We start from the raw sequence: 20,106 nt of genomic DNA, 5'->3' as shown, positions 1-20,106 counted from the left end.
CTCTCATCTGTTAAGAAACATGTGAGAACTCACACTGGAGAAAAACCCTATGAATGCAATCATTTTGGGAAATCTTGCACCACTAACTCTTACCTTTCTGTGCATAAGAGAATTCATAATAGGTAGATATGAATATAGTAACTGTGGGAAAGCATTCATTGATCTGCCATCTCTGGGGCATCTTCGGGACTCACATTGGATGTATAAATTATTTGTTGTGTAATATATTATCCCTAAAATTTAGTGGTTCAAAACAACAAGCATTTATTATCTCACAATTTCTGTAGGTCAAGAGTTCAGGAATGGATTAGCTATGTAGTTCTAGCTCAGGATCTCTCATGAGAAGCAAGATGTCAACCAGAAATGCAGTCATCTAAAGTCTTTGGGACTGACGGGTCCACTTCCAAGGTAGCTTACTCACATCCCTGGCAAATTAGTGCCAGTTGTTGGCAGGGGTCCTTCAGTTTCTCTTTATGTAGGTCTCTCCATGGTGCTGAGTATCGTCACAATATGGCAGCAGGTTCCCTCCAAAGGAAGTGATCCAAAAGAGCCCATGCAGAAGCCATAAGTCTTTTATGACCTAGCCTCAGAAGGCCATATTCTCTCTTCATCTGGATTGTGTTGGTCACCCTGACTGATCCTGCCACACAGTGGGAGGCAACTACACAGGATATGAATACCAGGAGACAGAGATCACTGGGAATCCTCTTGGAGTCCGGCCTTCAGTGAAGAAAAGCCTTCAGCACACCCTCATCCTTCTAATCTGATCAATATGGAGTAGCATTCAATAACCCACACATTAACTCACTCTAGAGAGAAGCCTTCTAAGTGCACTCTATGTGGTAAAACCTTCAACACAAACTCTGACCCTACTGTGTGCCAGAAGATGACCTACTGGGGAGAAAGCTAAAGAATGCAACGGCTATAGGAGAGCCTTCGGTGATAGCCCTAGGGAGTCACGTCACAATTTACACTAAGGGAAAACTCTATGAATATCATCAAAATGGAAAACCCTTCAGAGGACCCTCATCCCTTAAGACACACATGAGAAACACACTGCAGAGGAACACCCTGTATTTAAGGAATGTGGAATGGCAAACACTGGCACTCTCCCCTCTAGTCTACGCTGCTCTGTGCTTGGGGAGGTTGATGGACTATATCAAAGAGCTCATTTGCCTTAGGCTTCTGTTTGGGTTGGTCAGTGGGGAGCCCAGTTAGGAGATCAGAGGGTTGGAGGAGAGTGACTCCAGGCCATGACTATATCCCTGCAGGAGAACTGGGGTCTGGGTGTTACCCTTGAGCTCTTCTCAGCCCCTGTGGTGCAGCTGTCTCCCCTTTGCCCACTATGACCCCAGACTCACTCCCTCCCCTCACCTTTTCTTCCTTGCTCTTCCAGTGACTGAATGTGCAGTATCCCTCTTTGGTTTCCCTACACCCTAGTCCTGTTAACATGAATCATTCTGGCCTAGTGACACATCAGTGCACGGAGAGCATAATGAAAAGTCTGTACCATTTCCTACAGGGGCCCCAAATAATCAGGATTCATCACATCACTGACCTCACCTTCCACCACTCTCCTATTTGCTCCATCCACTGTAGCCATACTGGTCTTGCTGTAGCTCCCTCACCTCAGCACAGTTCAATGTCAGGGTCTCTGTACTGCCTAGACTGATATCCCCCAATGTAGCCACATGGCTCACTCTCAGTTCACTTAGGTCTCTGCTCAAGTGTGCCCTGAACGGAGAGGCTTTCATTCTCACTCCAGATAAATGAGCAAGTCTCCAATTCCCACATTTCTTATCATTATTGGGAGATATTTGTCTCAATAGCACGTATCACTATCCAATCTACTCTATATATACTTATTTATTTGACTAATATTTGTTCCATCCCAACCCCCACTAGGTTGTAAGCACCATGATGGCAACGACTGTGTGTCTGATCCATTACTGTAGATCTTGTGCCACAAACCATACCTGGTACTGAGGCAGTGCTCTGTAGCATAGAGTTTAAGAGTATGGACTCTGGAGAGAGACCATTTGGGTTCAAGTCTAGACTCTACCACTTAATAACCTGCTCACCTCAGGCAAGTTACATGCTTTGTGCCCCAGTTTCTTCATCTGTAAAATGGGAACATGAGAGTGCCTACTTCGTAGACTTGTATTAAGGATTCAATTGGTTGGTATATGTAAAGCACTTATGAAACTTCCTGGTATATAGGAAACACTGTATATATATTTCATCTTCTATTGTGAATTAATTAAAATTTTTTGTAGGAATATGCCAAGGAAAAGAAGCCAGACAGAAAGGAGTAAATACTGTATGATGATATTTATATAGGTTTCTAGAACAGGCAGAAAATAATCTCTGTTGGGGGAAAAAATCAGAACAGTGGTTGCATCAAAGTGTGAGGTGAGGGATGTGAGGCAGTAGCTGGGATTGACTGGGAAGGGACAAGAAGGAACTTTATGGGGTGAGAAAAAGGTTCTATATCTTGATAGAGGAATAGGTTACACAGGTGTATGCATTTATCAAAATGCATTAAACTGTACACTTAAGATCTGTACGTTAAACTGCATGTAAATTATACCTTAATTTGCATCAAACTCATTTTGCTAAACGAAAGAGACAGAAAGCCATATGTTGCATGATTCCATTGTATGACATTCTGGAAAAGGCAAAACTGTAGGGAAGGACAACAAATCAGTGGTAGCCAGGGGTAAAAGGTGAGGTAGGCAAAGGGGCAGCACAAAGGAATTTGGAAGTGATGGAACTGTTCTATGTCGTGGCTGTGATGGTGGACACACATCTCTATGCATCTTTCAAATCCTGTAGAATGGAACACGCCAAAGAATGAATATTACTACAGCTTAAAAAAAAGACTTAATCCACCAGGTGGCAGAGGGATTACAGACTATAACAAATGAACCTGACTGTATTACAAATGAATGACATAACCACACTGATGTGCATGGAGAAAAGCCAATTTACTTTGGAAAACTGTACTTTGACCAGATACTATAAGGCTGAAAACAAAAAGAACTGCCTAGAAATCTTGTGCTCTGGTTCATAAATTTGTTTCTCAGAAAGGTATGGGTTAGCAATTCTGAAACCAGTTTATGTATATACTAGGGTTGAACAACTAAAAAAATATACTGTAGATCATGAGAGCCAGTTTCTTGTTGTCAAAGAAAGACGTTACCAACAAGGAAAGAGAGAAGGCTGGAATGAACACTGGGTGTTAGATTGGAATTGGAAGTATCAGTTTGGACATGTGGTTTTTCGATGGTTAGATGATGATGATGATGATTGATTGACTGATAGATAGATAGATAGATAGACAGGCATAGATGTACGTGTATGCATGAGATGAGGTAATACATATATTTCCAAGCTCTGTCAGCAGAAAAGACCTAGAGGCAGGGACACTCCAGTAGCCATGAGTACACGTGGCTCCCAGGTATTGCTTTCTAAATGCCATTCTTAAAAAAAAAAAAAAAAATGTGTCGAGGGTACCAGGGTTCCTTGGTGAAGTGATTGATTCCAGGGTTAGGATAGAGAAAATACCAGATTGTCCGGGAATATCCGGTGGTGCCGTAAAGTCAGGAAATGCTCAAAAAGTGGCGGGTCCTGGTTGAAAGAACACAGGTGCCAACCCAAAGGATCTTCTAATGGACAAGAAAGAGCCAGAGAGAAGAAGCACCAAAAATCTGCCTAAAAATTCCCGTCAGGTCTTTGAATAATGGATCTAAGCTGTGCACGTGCAGACGCTGGGAGGTTTAGCCAAGAATAGCTACTGAAAGCTGAAGATTGTGCAGAAATTTCAGAGGACACACACGCTGGGAATTGGAGGTTGGTTTGTGGACTCATCGCAGTGGAGTGACCTTGGGAAAAAACCCTGGGTATCAACTAAGACCCTAGAAATGCCACACCCCGATCAGTACCATACCCTAAGAATAAGGGATACACCTAAGGAGTAAGTATAAACCTGAAATAGACCTGGCCTTATAAAATTTAAAACCTAGTCTTCCTGGGCTTAAGATGGTCCATTAGTCCCATAACTGCCTACCATGACAAGCTGGAGCATCCTCATGGCATGGGGGATGGCTTCCCCTAGAGAGGGAGCAATCTAAGAGATGAAGAAGGAAGCTTCAGTGTGTTTTATGACGTAGCCTCAGATGTGACACACTGTCATTTCTGCAGCATTGTTATTCGTCACATGAGTCACTGCTGATTAGTCTTCCAGGGACCTGGTGGGACAGAGAGAGCCCAGGGGACCCGGGAGTTTGGCGGGTAGAGGCGGAAAGAGGCGAACTGTGGCTGCAAAAGCGGAGACAGCCGAAGCCAGGCGGAGAGAGCCGAAGGGAACCGCCTGAGCCGAGGAGCGGCGGGGAGAGGCGGAGGGAGCCGAGACTGGGTGGAGGGAGCCGAAGATGGGAGGGCGGGGAACGGGGAGCCGAGACTGGGCGGAGGGAGGCGACGTTGGATGGAAAGAGCCGAGGCCTGCAGGGAGAGCCGAGTGAGCCGAAAAGCGGCGAGAATCCATGAGAGAGCAGAGCCAAGCCCCTGCTGGGGAGGACTGGGGACCCTGGTGGCCGAGAGAGAGTCCTGCTGAGGCGGAAGTGAGGATGGCGGAGAACGAGGGCGACCTTCCAGGCTTCCGAGCTGCCCCGAGAGCCCTGCACGAAGGGCCGTGGACGCCGGGACAGCGGCGTGTCCTCCACCCACGACGAGGACGCGCGTGTCCCCGCGGCTGGATCCTCCAGATGTGATGGCTGCGTGGAGTCTGGCGCCGGTGTCCGCGGCGGGGACTGACCCCGGGGGTGCAGCCTCTGATCCGCGCTGAGCCCGCGGACCCAGCCTGTGGGGAAGCCGCTGGGGGCAGTGACCACGCCGGCTGACCAGGGGTCTGGTAAGAGGCCCCCATCCTAGACGGAGGCTGGAATGTGAACTGTGGGCCCCTCCTGACCATCTCCCCACTTCCAACACCAATGCCAGGCTCTCATTCAGGGCTCTTGATTGTGTGCAACAGAGGATTGTTAGACTGATCGCTCACGGAGCCTCTGGGAGGATGGGGACAACGGGCTGGAGCCCCGCTGAGGCCGCTTCTATTAGCTGTTGTCCAAATCCATCGTCATCAGAGCGTAGGTCCCCCCTCCTAGGTCAGAGTCTGCGTGGGTGCGTCTGATCCACGGAACTGTGCCCTGGCTGCAGTGGGGAGGCTGCAAATGGCCATATCTGGCATTTTCTGCTTTTAAATCGGGAAGCTGGTGTTATCTCCCCCAGGATCATAAAGTGAGGGAAGCCCTCAAACACAGGATAGGGGTTCAGTGGCTGAGAAACCAAGAAGGATGACAGATGTCTAGTAGGAGGCCCTATACTTGAAGTTTTATAAGAGGAAACACTGGAGACCACATGTGTCAGCAACCTTTGGAATTTCGGCTCTAATTGTTTATGTTATTGTTGATGCACCTGGAAAGCATGTGTTGGACTTGGCAGTCTTCAGCGAGGTGGACACGACCCATCACCACCTCTGCCTTTTAGGGCCCTTGCTAAGGGCTCCACCACTGTTTACATTGAGAAGACCTGGTGCCTAAGCAGAGCGGAGCTGACTGGATGGCAGTGAATAGGAAGGGTGATGGGAGACATTGATGTTGGGCCACTGAAGCTGAGAGTTGGACCAGCAAATGGTGGTCCAGAGCAACCCAAATATCCATCATCTGATGAATGTATAAACACAGTGTGATCCGTATTTCTGTACGTTGTATGTACTTCAGCCAAAAACATATGAAGGACACGTGCTACACCATGGATGCACCTTTAAGACCTTCTGCTAAGTGAAAGCGTCTAGTCAAAGAAGACCACTTATTATATGATTCCTTTTACATGAAATGTCAAATATGGGCAAATCCGTACAGACAAGAAGTCAATTTGTGGTTATTTAAGGTTGGAGGCGGGAGTAGGAAGTGCAACGGTAATACTAAATTATTTCTATTTGGTTCTTTTTACAATTTTTTTCTCCTTATTGATATTCTCTCTGAATTGAGACATCATTCTCTTTATTTTCCTTGGTTCTTTGTCCCTACTTTCCATTAGCCCTTTGAGCATATATTAGAGAGTTATTTTGAAGTCCTTGTCTTATGATTCCAGTGCTTGGGCTTCCTCAGGAAAAATTTCTGTCAATTTCCACTCTATTTCATCTGAACCAGCTATACTTTCCTGTAGCTTCATATCGTTTGTAATTTTGTAGTGGTAACTGGACATTTTGCGTATTACAATGTGGTTGTTGTGAGAGTCAGATTCTCCTCGCTCTCCAGATTTTGCTGTTGTGGCTTTTTATGAGCTGCAGTCATCCTTTTGTTTCGTGACTTTTCAAACGATTTTTGCAAAGACTATGTTTTTTGATGTATGTGGTCACTGAAATCTGTTTTCAGTTATCTTAACAATCAGCAAGTGACCTGACAGAGACAGAGATTTCTTTAAATGCAAGGATCCAAAAGAACACATTTTGGGCCAGCCTCGTGGCTTAGGGGTTAAGTGCGCGTGCTCCGCTGCTGGCGGCGTGGGTTCGGATTCCGGGCACGCACCAATGCACAGCTTCTCTGGCCATGCTGAGGCCGTGTCCCACATACAACAACTAGAAGGATGTGCAACTATGACATACAACTATCTACTGGGGCTTTGGGGGAGAAATAAATAAATAAATAAATAAAAGAACACATTTTAAAAAAAGATAAAATTAAAATCTCCAGCCTTTACAGTAGGTACCCCTGCATTTCTTCCTTAGACTTCACCCCCTACCTGCATGGAGCCCACAAATCTGCCAGAAGTGCAATCCCAGGTCTTCTCAGTTCTCTGAGCACCCATCCAATCCTGGGCGTGTACATTACACTCCAGCTTCTCTGGTAGATGCAGTGGCCTTTCTAAGCTTTCATTCCCCAAAAAACTTTCTCCTCAGATGCCTCCTTTCCAGCTATTTATGTCTCTCTCCTGTCCTGGACATCATCCCTTGCACAGGCATCTACCAGTAGCATAGACCTTTAAATGTTTCATCAGACAATGACACCACCAGGAAAGTCCCTCCAGCCTGAGGGGGAGAAATACGTGTCACCTTCTGCGCTGTTCCCTCAGGGGCCCGAAAGACAGATCACTACCACCCCGTCACATAATCACCCTATTTTAAGAAGCAGGTTAGTATTTGTCTCCTGGCATGAGGGAGCCATGCAAGGAATCTTTCCTCCCATCCTCACGACCTCTGCTGTACCAGAGATGGCAGCGGGTAGGCATTAACCAAAAACACCACAGTGCTTTCTTACCCAAATTCAGCCATGTTTCCTTCATTAATCACTCTTCTGGATGCTGTAAGTTTTTTATTATATTTCCGAGTTCTGAAACACATGATTCTGTCAGTATTGTCCAACTGAACGGTTGCTTCAGTGGAGAGACTTGGTCTATGTGTACGTTAATTTGCCGTTTTTGTTAACAGAACTGGGGAAATGCTTTGATATGTCACCTTTGTCCTTTTTCTCCTTCATGTTTCTTTTGTTTGGTGGTTGCTTCTCAAAAATTATTTCATTTTGTAAATTTTCTCTTCCATATGAATTTAAGAATCACCATCATGATTTCAAAAAACATTATGATTTTTAAGTTTATTACATTGAATCAAGTACTTTTGAGGAAAACAACTCCTCCTTTATTGTTGGTGAAAACAACTCCTCTGATACTGTTACCATTCATATCTGCCTGAGCCAGCTCCCAACCTCAACTTGAGGGTAGAGGATGTAGTCGGTTGAATAACATCTCCCAAAGATTCAAGTTCACCCGGAACCTCAGAATATGACCTTATTTGGAAACAGGTCTTTGCAGATGTGATTAAAGATCCGCAGATGAACTCATCCTGGATTTAGGGTGGGCCCTCAATTCAATGACTGGTGTCCTTATAAGAGGAGAGGACCCAGAGACAAGGAGGGAAGAAGATCACATGAAAGACGTAGGCAGAGATTGGAGATCTGCTGCCACAAGACAGGGAAGCAGGTACCACCAGGAGCTGGAAGAGGTGAGGGAGGATTCTCTGCTGCTGATAAACTCTGAAGCAATTATAGGGCTCCCCTTTGTTCTCATTCAAACCATCAAAACCTAATAGTACCTTGTCCTAAAAATTCTGATTATCACCTGGCTTACATCATTTAAATTTGGGGTTAGTCACATTGAATCTGAGGTCAAATAGTAAACTCAAAAGCTTCTCTAGTAAGCAGAGAATCAGATGAGAAATAAGGACTATAGATAGATACAATTCAAAGTCACTAATAGTTTCATAAAACACATGCAATTTGTTATAATATTAACGACATGATAAAAATCTCTAATTCTATCATTTATAATTACAACAAGTAGGCACATGGCTATTTAAATGTTCATTTTAATTAACTGAAATTATATAAAATTAAAATTTCAGTTCCTCAGTCACCTTTGCTTTATTTCAAGTACTCAGTAGCCACATGTGACAGTGCAGATATAAAACTCTTCTATCACTGCAGAAAGTTTGATTGGACAGAGATAAGCTACTGCACACTAGGTCAATCCTTTGGTATAAAATACATGCTAACACTGGAATAAAGAGAAGATTTTGTACATTTTTAGTACTCATGTACAGCTAATTGTAATTCTTATTTTCTTAATTTCCTTTCAGATCAAACTTCTTCCTTTTATTAATGTAATTCAGGATTTAGTCATTTACAACTGGGAATACTGTAGTAGTTGCATCAAATGGCAGTAATCATATTATAATCTACCTCAAGCACTAAAACAAGAATAGTCTTCTCTGAGGGAATTTAGACTGTAACTTCACTCTTCTCCAATGGCCCCATTCCTTTACATAAACTTGTCAGCATAGTATTTATTGCCTTCTAACATCATTTTTCCTGGGTATAAAAATTACTCTTGACTTATTGTCTAACCCTGTCAAAATATCTCGCCATCATAAAAGTCACATTACCAGGACTTTAACATACATAAAATTTAAGATTATCAGCATTTTGAATGATCTCAAAAAAGAAAAATTCATTCTGGGGGCCAGCCCCGTGGCGTAGCAGTTAAGTGCTCACGCTCCGCTGCTGGCGGCCCGGGTTCGGATCCCGGGCGCACACCGACACACTGCTTATCAGGCCATGCTGTGGTGGCGTCCCACATAAAGTGGAGGAAGATCGGCATGGATGTTGCCTCAGGGCCAGCCTTCCTCAGCAAAAAGAGGAAGACTGGCATGGATGTTAGCTCAGGGCTGATCTTTCTCACCAAAAAAAAAAAAAAAATTGATTCTGATATTGAGCTTGATGTAGAAATCAACCATTTGTCTTATGATCAAACTTCTCTGTCTCCTACCTTTGAAGTGGTGCAGACTGTATCTCTCTGTATTTACCATATCCACCTGATGCTACAAATATTTAAGGCTAAGGTCTCTTTCTTGATTATAAGCTTCAGAGAAGAATCTCAAATTTTAGTATTTCATGCTATCTACCACACAGTACTTGCTCAATCATCTAAATTAAATAACTATCTGAGGACACAGAACTGTAGTTCTGAAAGCAGCAACAAGAGAGATGTGAAATAGCTAACAGAAGGTTTTCATTAAGAAAAGAGCCCCCTACTATTTTTGTGCCATATGCCTCAGCTCTGAGAGATAGTGTAGACATTAGATCCCAAAAGCCAGTAGCGCGTAATTACCCAGAACTTTTCACGTCTGTGTATTTTAATCTCAAAAATAACTTAGATCTCACTTAATCTATCCACACCAAGGAAACTTTGGAACGCAGTTTAACATTTACTTAAAGCTGACTTTTGACTAAGCAGTCACCTCATATCACAGGGACAGATAATGTACTCTTAATTATGAAAAGCAATTTTCTCAGTCATTCATACATAAGAACTTGATTCTGGTACAAGAGATTCCTAGAGTGCCTCCTTAAAATCTGTGGTTCTGACCAGTCCATTCACATGGACTGTATTACACTCCCAGGGGTATCCCTCAATACAGGCAGCATTTATTCAGCTATGCTTCCTTTTTTCTCCTTCCTCCACCTGGGACTAAACCACACAAAAACTTCAGCAGAACACTGAATAAACCTCAGGGTAAAGAACTGCAAAGCTAGGATGTCCAACACATTCTCTTTATTAGGGAACTTGCACATCTTTGTTGGGGACTATGACCTCTGTAAAAAAACCTTCCTCTCCATCATGCCTCTGGATACCATTTGTTCTTCCTTCTTTCCAAACTACGTCATTTCTCATCATTATCAAGAGGACAAAACTTAAAGAGCCCTGTGAAAACCTGCCATACAGCCCACTACTTTAGTCCAATAATTTGCCCAATTCTATTTTCTTTCACCTCACTTGCATACCTATATGCCCCATGAATTTAAATATACTCACTTCCTTGACTGTGCATTTAAACCTGGCTATTCCATTATCACCTCTAGATCATAATATCTTTCTCCAAGTTAATTTATAATTTTAAAACATGGCAAGATATTGAATGACTCCAGGTAAATAGCTTCATATATATGCATATGAATTTAATATGCATACAAATCTCCTGGGAATATTGTTAAAATGAAAATTTTGATTCCATAAATCTGGGACACACAGGGGAACTTTTAGATGAAGGAATCATTCTGACAGTACTGTGGCGGAGAATAAATGATTCTATGCATTTGTCAAAGCCCACAAAACTGTGTAGCACAAAGTGTATGTAATACGTGCAAGTTTAAAAAAAATCAACCCATGTGACTGAGTATCCCAGGATGGAATGCAAACTGTGACAAATGAATCTAACATTATTATAAATTTACGATATCACCATACTGAAGGGGGCTGGGGGGCAGAAGCTAACTTGAATAACTTTGGAAAACGGGTGTTTTGACTAGAAACTGTAAGGCTAAATATAATAGGAACTGTACACTGTACATAAACACTGTATTCTAGTTGGTAAATTTGTTTCTTCTGTGAGAATAGCCTAGAAATTCTGCAACTGCTTTACCCATATGCTGAGGGTGAAGAGTATGGATGGTAGGTAGAGGATGGTGGGAACCAGGTTTCTCTGTTGGAGATAGAAATTATAAAGGAGCAAGAAAGGAAGGTTAGGATGAATCCTGTAGTTCAGGATTATAGCTGGAGACATCAGTACAAACTCAAGTTTACCTTAATATGTATACAGATGGACAGATACAGAAAGAACTACAGATATGCCGACATACGTGCTTTACTATATATACATATGTTACTAGCTCTGTCTGCTTTGTCTGCTGAGAGGGCCTAGAAGTAGTGACACCTGAGTAGCAATGAGCATACCCCGCACCCAAATCTGCTTTCTAATACCCTTTTCTCCAATAAAAGGAACCAGAGCTCTTTGGAGAAATGAGTGACTCGAGGGCAAAAGAATGGGAATGTGTCAAAAGGACACAGAAGCCAACTCGAAAGAAAGCTCACAACGGGCAAAGCTAGAACAATTTGAGCAACAAAATAAATTTATTGGATTATAGCCCAAAATATAAAATACATGTACATAAGTCCATGCTTATATAAATGAATGAGTGACTAAACGGGGGAGCAATGACTTCTCTACAGAAGAATTCCATTATAACATATGTAGATACTCCCTCCCAGCAGGAGACGGAACTTAATTCCCACTCCCTCCACCCCCTTGAGAGTGAGCCAGACACAGTCACTTGCTTCCAAAGAATACAGCATGGAAAGGGAAAAACAAACAGTAACTTTACAGTGGAGAAACCCGGCAAATACTACCTTGGCCAAGTGATGGACGTTATCATCAACAGTAATGTCACGTGGATATTATGCTACCCATACGATGTGACTGGAAGAACACTTCATCTCTGTGATATTCGTGCTAAAAACTGATAACCCTAGTTTATCCTAACAAAAATATCAGACTAATCCAAACTGGGGGACATTCTACAGGACACCTAGCCAGTACTTCTGACGACTGTTAAGGAAATCAAACAAAGGCTAAGAAACTCTCACAGAACAGAGGACACTGGAGAGAGCTGACAATTAGACATAACATGGTACCCTGGGTTGAATCCTGGAATAGAAAGAGGGCATTAACGGAAAAGTCAATGAAATCCAAGTGAAGTTTGAAATTTATTTTTTTTTTTGGTGAGAAAGATTAGCCCTGAGCTAACATCTGCTGCCAATCCTCCTCTTTTTGCTGAGGAAGACTGGCCCTGGGCTAACATCTGTGCCCATCTTCCTCCATTTTCTGTGGGACACTTGCCACAGCACGGCTTGATAAGTGGTGCATACGTCTGCGCCCAGGATCCGAACCTGCGAACCCTGGGCCGTGGAAGGAGAGCACGTGAACTTAACCACTGCACCACCAGGCTGGCCCCAATAGCTTTTTTTTTTTTTTTTAATGGTTATAAATCTGGTTTCTCCTTCTAGAGAATGGGACTCATAATACTGTGAACATCACAGGAGTTTTGTGAGGATGAACTGTGATAAATTCACATAATGCACCATGTACTGTGCACCATGCCTGGCTCAGTCAGAGTTAAGAGCTCAATGATTATTGGTTGCATTATTGTTTCTAGAGCAATGAAATGTACCCAGCCTCTTGATGGCAGGGCCTATGACACCATTCTTTGGGAGTTTCCAGAAAATAAAAACGATGTATAACAACATCAGTAACAAAAAAAGCGGCAAGGTGCTGAATAAACCACTTCATATATATGCGTATGAATTTAATATGAATACGAATTACTGGAGAATCTTGTTAAAATGAAGATTCTGATTCAGAAGGTCTGGGGTAGGGGCCAAGGTTTTACATTTTGAACAAGCTCCCAAGTGACGCCAATGCTGCTGGTCCAAGGACCAAAATTGGGGCTGCAACTTTTCTATTTCTGCATGTTTTTAAATTTTCCTTAAAAAATATAAAAAAGTTTTCTCCATCTATTCTTTATCTCTTCACCACAAAAAATACTCTTATTTTTAAACCCAACTATATCATATGTAACCCACCAGTCCTCAAGATCTTAAATAAGCAACTATTTCAACAGTACAGTCTTCCCCACTTATACGCAGTTTTGCCTTCCACGGTTTCAGTTACCTGCAGTCAACTGTGGTCTGAAAATATTAAATAGAAAATTCCCAACTTCATAAGTTTTAAATTTCGTGCTGTTCTGAGTAGCATGATGAAATCTCGCTCCATCCCACCTGGGACGTGAATCATCCCTTTGTCCAGCGTATCCACGCTGCATAAGCTACCTGCCCATTAGTCACTTAGTAGCTATCTCAGTTATCAGATTGACTATTGCAGTATCACAGTGCTTGTGTTCTAACAACCATGGACATCATCTGCTTATGACATCCAACCATCAACATCATCATGGCTCAATGATCCTCCTCATGTATTGTCAGAAGGTCAATATTAACCTAGCGCTACATCACAATGCGTAGATCATTCACCTCACTTCATCTCAACATGTAGGCACTGTAACATTTCACATCCTCACAAGAGGAAGGGTGAGTACAGAACAATAAGGTATCTTGAGAGAGAGAGACCACATTCACAGAACTATTTTTACAGTATATGGTTATAACTGTTCTATTTTATTATTGTTGTTAATCTCTTACTGTGCCTAATTTATAAATTAGACTGTATCACAGGTATGAATGCATAGGAAAGAATATAGTATACACAGGGTTCTGTATTATCCGCAGTTTCAGGCATCCACTTGGGGTCTTGTAACACATCCCCCGTGGATAAGGGGAGGCTACTGTACAAAAAAGGGGTAACTACACATTAATGTTTGCCCCCACATGATCTCATACCTATGTAGATAAAAGTAATGTCTTGCAAAGTCAAGTCATATACAATTCTCTTAGCCTTATCAGTTAAAAAAGCCTAAATACTTTACAGTAACCTAGATTAACCACAATCCTAGGAAATTGTGTGACAATTTTAATTTGGTAAATTCTATTTGGAAACAGAGTATCCTATTACTAAGGCTCCTGCTTAACGATTTATTGAGTTTTCAAAGGATAAGAAGCGATCTTAGATGATCTTAGATTTAGTAGCATATACAGGATATTTGAGAGAAAAAACAGGAAAAGATGAAGAAAGCACATACTGAACTGAGAAATAGGGAATAACAAAAAATGAGATGTAAAAGAGTCATCCTTTCCTGCAATTAATGACATCACAGAAAATTTTAAAAACCAGTTTCCTTAACTCAATGATTTCTAGCCATTCTGGCTTTGTGATTTCACACTTTCCCATCCTCCTTAAAATGTTTCTTAACACAAACTTTGGAAATTTAAAAAATGACATTTTTTTTAAAACTCTGAGATAACTGCAAAATAAGCTCAGCAAACACCATTTTAACTGGTATTGACTTTAAAAAGTGTTCAAATTTATTTAGTGAAAGAAACTAACTGATTTTGATGGCAAGAAATCTTTCTGGTATGTGTATACATAAAGACAATGTTTCCAAAAACAGTATACCATAGTAGAATTCAACAGGACACTAACAGACCCATGGTGCAAACCGTGCCCTGTGTTCAAATTAACTCTGAATCGGTTTTCCTTAAATGTCACAGGTCATTGAGGCTCCAGGGCTTCTCAAAGCCTCTAAAAAGCCTTTTAAACTCTGAATTTCTAAAAAGGAGGTTTTCATTTAGAACATTTCCAGTGATCATAGTCCCTATTCACTGCCTACCCAGAACACTTTACAAGCTGAGATCCAAAGATTCTTGAACCATAAAATGATAATTAAAATATTTTCTATAAGCCAAGGAAATTGAAGGGTTACAGTCAACAAAGCTCCATTGCCAGCTAGAGACTAATTCTAAATGGCTGAGACCATTACAGCACATCACTAACCACCTTCCTCACCCTGTAAGAATTTTTCAAGAGCATAATAGACAGAGACTAATTAAAGTGATTCAAATAAATTCTCAAATTTACATGGACAAACATATTATTAAAAATTTAATCTACAGGCAAGCAGAGAAATTCTTCTGAGTATTAAGCATGTATCAATCATCCAAAAATGAGCAAAATATGATAATATATTTCTGGTCTTTACCCATAAATCTAGTCCTGAAGTAAATCATCATTCAAGATAATTTTAAAATAAAAAATATCTACCCAGGATTTGAAAAATTTGGTTGCAAATAACAACACATCCACACAGTGAGGAATTGATGCTCTGAAATCTTCCAATAGTATCTTCAGAAAGCTTAACTTCAGTTACATAATAAACTTTGTGCTGAGCTGAAACTGATGTACAGGTGCACCCTGACCCAGATTTCTTAGTAAATAAGTTTCAAAACTGTCCATTATAGCACAGCCCAAGAGACATTTTCCTATGTATTCTTCTTCCCTTCAGTCAATGGTTATAGAGAGCTTTCTACACGGAAAGAATCAAAAAACCATTTTTTTAGTAGAAAGCTAATTATACCAACCAAAAATGCTAAATGACTTCTTAAGTCTATTTCATTTCATAAACTTCATTTTCATAAAGGAAAAAAGAAACGCTAAAGCAAAAATACATTTAAAAATTCTAGCCAATAAAAATCAAATTTTACTTTAAAAACTATTTACAGTGTATATTAATTTTAAAAGGAGAACATATTTCTCCTCTCATCACTCTATATTAACATTCATAGTTACTGAAACTTTTGTTGTTTGCAAGAAAATCCCTATGTCTATAAAGTTCACCTCCTCACTCTTTAACTAGGCACAATCTCCCTTCTCTGTACTGCCTTGTTATAAAAGCTTTGGGGAGGAGGTCTCAGGGTTAGTAACAATGACAGTAGAGCAAAGGAAAAGGATAGCATAACAGCAGTAAGGAAGAAAACAAAAGCAAAATAGAAGCAGGTCTTCCTCCTCCTGATAAACAAACACCAAGGCAGTTGAAAGAATTAGATAACTCGACAATCATACTTCTCAGAAGCACATACCTTGTATGGTAGAAATGGTGACTCAGAATAATTACAGAATATGCTTTGCAATTATTTTAAATGAGTATGCATTATAAAAGACTCCTGTAAGTAAATCTGCTTTCACAGGGTTTAACTTTTTTCAACTATACCATCTAATTTGACTTACTACTCACCTTTGCTTTAGATATGGCAGTAAAATATATAAAAGATTACTCGAACAGGTAAGCGGTCAGAATATAACAGCACGCGATCTCTCCGCATACTCAACAAGAGGATTTACTCTCAAGAGGCTTACTTCCTATTTTCCAGGTAGTTTTGTTCCTGTGTCTCCTCTAGGTATTTCTACCTATCAACCATTTCATTGCTCACTAATGAATAAGACAATGCGGGACAACTCTCCTATTCACTTACTATAGTCAATATACCTGTAGAGATCTGAATCAAAACTGAGATTCAAAAGTCTTCTAATTTACCTCTCAACTCTGGTGACTCATAAAGTTTTAGATAACAGAGTTTGACTAGAATCACCAGAAACTGTTACCTAAAATTTTATTACACATTGTAAAAGTGATAGGATGAAACTTCAAAATCATTTAGTTCAACTCTTAATTACTTTACAGTTGAGAAATCATTCAGAGAACTAGTTAGATGGTGTCAACTCAGGTTTTGTAACTCCAGACCAACACTTGTTCTGCTAAATCATGCTGCTTTCCGTAACTACTCCTTCTTCTCTATGATGTTCTTGTTATCCAAACAGTGCACCTGTGAAAGCTGATAAACTCATGTATTCCTAGAATGACTAGAAAATCCCAAGTCTCAGGTCAAATACATATACCACTGCTTCATTTTCTACCCCAACATTTTTTCTGAAACCCTCCTAACTGCCAAAACTTTCCTGTTTCTTGTCTATCATATTTCTCTATCACTATAATTAATGTTTTAGTTATCTAGTACCCTATGTTACATAAAACATAATGCTAATCATAATAAGCAAATATTGAGTGCTCATTATATCAGGAACTATATTAAGACCTTTAGATGTAGTATGTCACTTAATCCTCAACTTCAAATAAGATAAATAATACCATAATCCCCATTTCAAAACTGCAAAAATCAAAGCCTCAGAAGTTAATTTTTTCTTTTTCTCTCTCTCTCTTTTTTTTTTTTGCTGAGGAAGATTGGCCCTGAGCTAAGATGTGTTGCCAATCTTCCTCTTTTGGCTTGAGGAAGATTCACCCTGAGCTAACATCTATGCCAGTCTTCCTCTATTTTGTATGTGGGTCGCCGCCACAGCATGGCCATCAATGAGTGATGTAGGTTGGTGCCCAGGAACTGAACCCGGGCCACTGAAGCAGACCACACCAAACTTAACCACTAGGCCATGGGGCTGGCCCCAGAGGTTAAATAATTTGTCCTAATTCACAGAGCTAACCAGAAGTAGAACTGGGATAAGTAAGCAGGCAGTCTCACTCCAATGTCCATATTCCTGATCTCTACATATGATAAGTATATATAACTACATGGACTTTATTATTAATATGCAGATAACTCAAAATTTGGGGGCTACAGAAGAATTTAAAGAGTCTTTGTATTTGAAGAGGCTTCTTTCACATTAAAATAGCTTAATATGGCTTATTCCCATAAACTATATCTTCCTTAAAAAGACATGGCCCAAGTAAGAACTCTTAACTCACTCATATATAATTAAAACTCAAATTAAAGAAAATAGGAGGAAAAAAGAGTTGCAACAATACTTTAACAAATATCCAGATCAGCATTGTCCAAAAGAACTTTTTGTAGTGATAGTAATGTTTTCTATCTGCACCGTCCATCATGGTAGCCACTAGCCACATGGGACTATTCAGCATGTGAAATGTGTCTAGTGTGATTGAGTAACTGATTTTTGAATATTGTGTAATTTTAATTAATTTACATTTAAACAGCCACATGTGGCTAGTGGCTACTATATTGGACAGCACAGGTAGAAGATAAAATGCCAGAAAAAGATGAGGTAAGAAATTCTTATTGCCTTTATTTAGAGAGTGCACTAACAGTCAAATCAATTTAAATCTCTTTTCCTACTTGTTCTAGCTTCAGTTATTAACCCAAACAATATATACCTCCAAGGAGATTTAAGTAATCCAAACTTCTATACTTAAATTCTTCTTTGTGTATCTCAAAGGAAAAAAATAATTAAAACCTGTATTATCAACAAAGCTCCTTATATTAGAAACTTTTTACTGTTTGGATACCTAAGAGGAAGAATTTGAACCTGAAAACTGCCATCTACTAAGAAAACTAAAAAGAGTCACACAAGTTTTCCATTCTCTTCATAATAAATACTTGATAATAAAGTGCTTACCTTGATTCTCCACTACTGTTTCTAACACTTTCTTCATCACTGTGTCCATTCATTGTAAAGATCAAGAAGTTTTAAAATAAAATATAAATCTTCCCAGTTTAAAAGATGAATATAAATACTGACTCCTCCTTGAATACCAAAAATTCACAGACGAATTTTCTTCAACATTCACAGGTTTCCTGGGACCCTTTTTGATTCACCTAAAGAAAACATATTAAGAAAATAAGAAAACTTCCTGTAGAGAAAAAGATAAGTCTAGTTAGAACTTATACAAATCTACCTAGGCCAATCAGAAATACCTAGGCTTCCATTAACTACATTCCTGACTACTTACTAGAATTTATAGCACACCAGTGCTTATTTTTGACAGAAGAAATCAGAATATCTGCTGAGTGATAAAACTTGTAGACTAACTGCAGCTGTGTAGCGATACATATATACACATTATGGATAACTAGCTAACTAAAGAAAAATGGTAACATATAACATATACATACACTCCAAGAATAGAAAACGGAGTCTTAGATACTTTGTCAAACCAAGTAAGGGGGGAACAGGTTACCTTTAATCAAACACTAATTCATATCACCAAGAACTTCATACACTTGAATGAGGCAAAGTTTTGAAAATGCTCACATAAGAACAGAAGAATAAAAGAGTATCATACAATCTTCGCGAAAACTGTACAGGTCAAAATAAATGTGTACTTTCACAGGAAAGCCGACAGTGGAATGATAAAATTTAAATAATATTTATCCAGGTTGGACTTGCCGAGATTCCATTAAAAAAAAAAAAAAAGGTAATGGAATATACACTATGATTTTTTAAGTAACAGGTTTGGGGCAGAAATCACTGACCAAGACACAGCATTCCCACCTTTCAAGATTTCAGCACAACACTGGAGAGTCACCTACAAGCCATCCACGAATAAACAAAGGAGATCTCTGGCAGGGGAGGGAGAGGAAGAAGCGGGGGAAGGAGACGTCAGATCCTTCCCCAGCCAGAAAGGACCGAGATAGCCGACTGAGAGCAGAGCTGTCCTCCGACCTCAGCAAAGAGAATTCAGTCCTACGATGATCTCCATTCCACAAAAAAAGAGGAGGAAAACAGGCTGTTGCCAACTTCATCCCAGCAAACTCTACATCTAGATCGAGATTTTAATTCTCCAGAGACTAAGATCCAGTAGACTCTTTGCAAGAACTGGTTATCCAAAAAGTAACTCTTCCACGCAACATTTATGCCTCATGTTAAAGATTAATTCCAACCCGTCAAAGAGCTTTACTGTTCAACAAGTCTTAAAAATCTGGGGACTCTAACAAACCGCCTTTCCCGAAAGTCTCTCTGCGTTGAGAAAGTTCACTCCTCTTTTCGTTCTTTCCTTTCCACCTTCCTTTCGCTCCTCAAAACGGCTTTCTCTGGACATTCTAACTTCCTTTTTCCCCCTCATCTGCCTTCCCCGAGTCAGTCCTCTTTCTGAGGCCCTGCTCACAGCCCTGAGTTCTGCAGCTCCAGGCGCACGCAGCTCTCTCCAGCCTTTCCCGCGTCTCAACAATGAAGTCAAACCTCCCCAACCCTCCTCCTCTGTGCCCGGTCCTTCAACAGCTGCTCTGCTCCTGCTGAGTTTCCCAAGCGGGGCTCGAAAGGAGGCTGGAAGCCTTCCTCCTCCCTCCTCCGTCCACCGCAGCTTCGCTCCAGTCAGTCTCCCGGCCGGACGCACACTCCCACCCCCGTCCCTCCCAGGGCCCCCCTCCCGGTCCCCGAGTCTCTCTTCCCGCCTCACACTTCCC

The 20,106-nt window shown here is 40.8% G+C and overlaps 1 pseudogene; it reads right to left on the bottom strand.

Annotated features, from left to right (window-relative positions):
* The window catches only part of LOC131402294 (olfactory receptor 5M11-like), a 40,861-nt pseudogene extending 22,386 nt beyond the window's left edge, over positions 1 to 18,475 (bottom strand).
* Positions 18,476 to 20,106: the final 1,631 nt, after the last annotated feature.

The sequence above is a fragment of the Diceros bicornis genome, assembly GCF_020826845.1.
Source record: "Diceros bicornis minor isolate mBicDic1 chromosome 6 unlocalized genomic scaffold, mDicBic1.mat.cur SUPER_6_unloc_1, whole genome shotgun sequence".
Classification (NCBI taxonomy): domain Eukaryota; kingdom Metazoa; phylum Chordata; class Mammalia; order Perissodactyla; family Rhinocerotidae; genus Diceros; species Diceros bicornis.
This window is presented reverse-complemented; position numbering and strand designations above follow the sequence as displayed.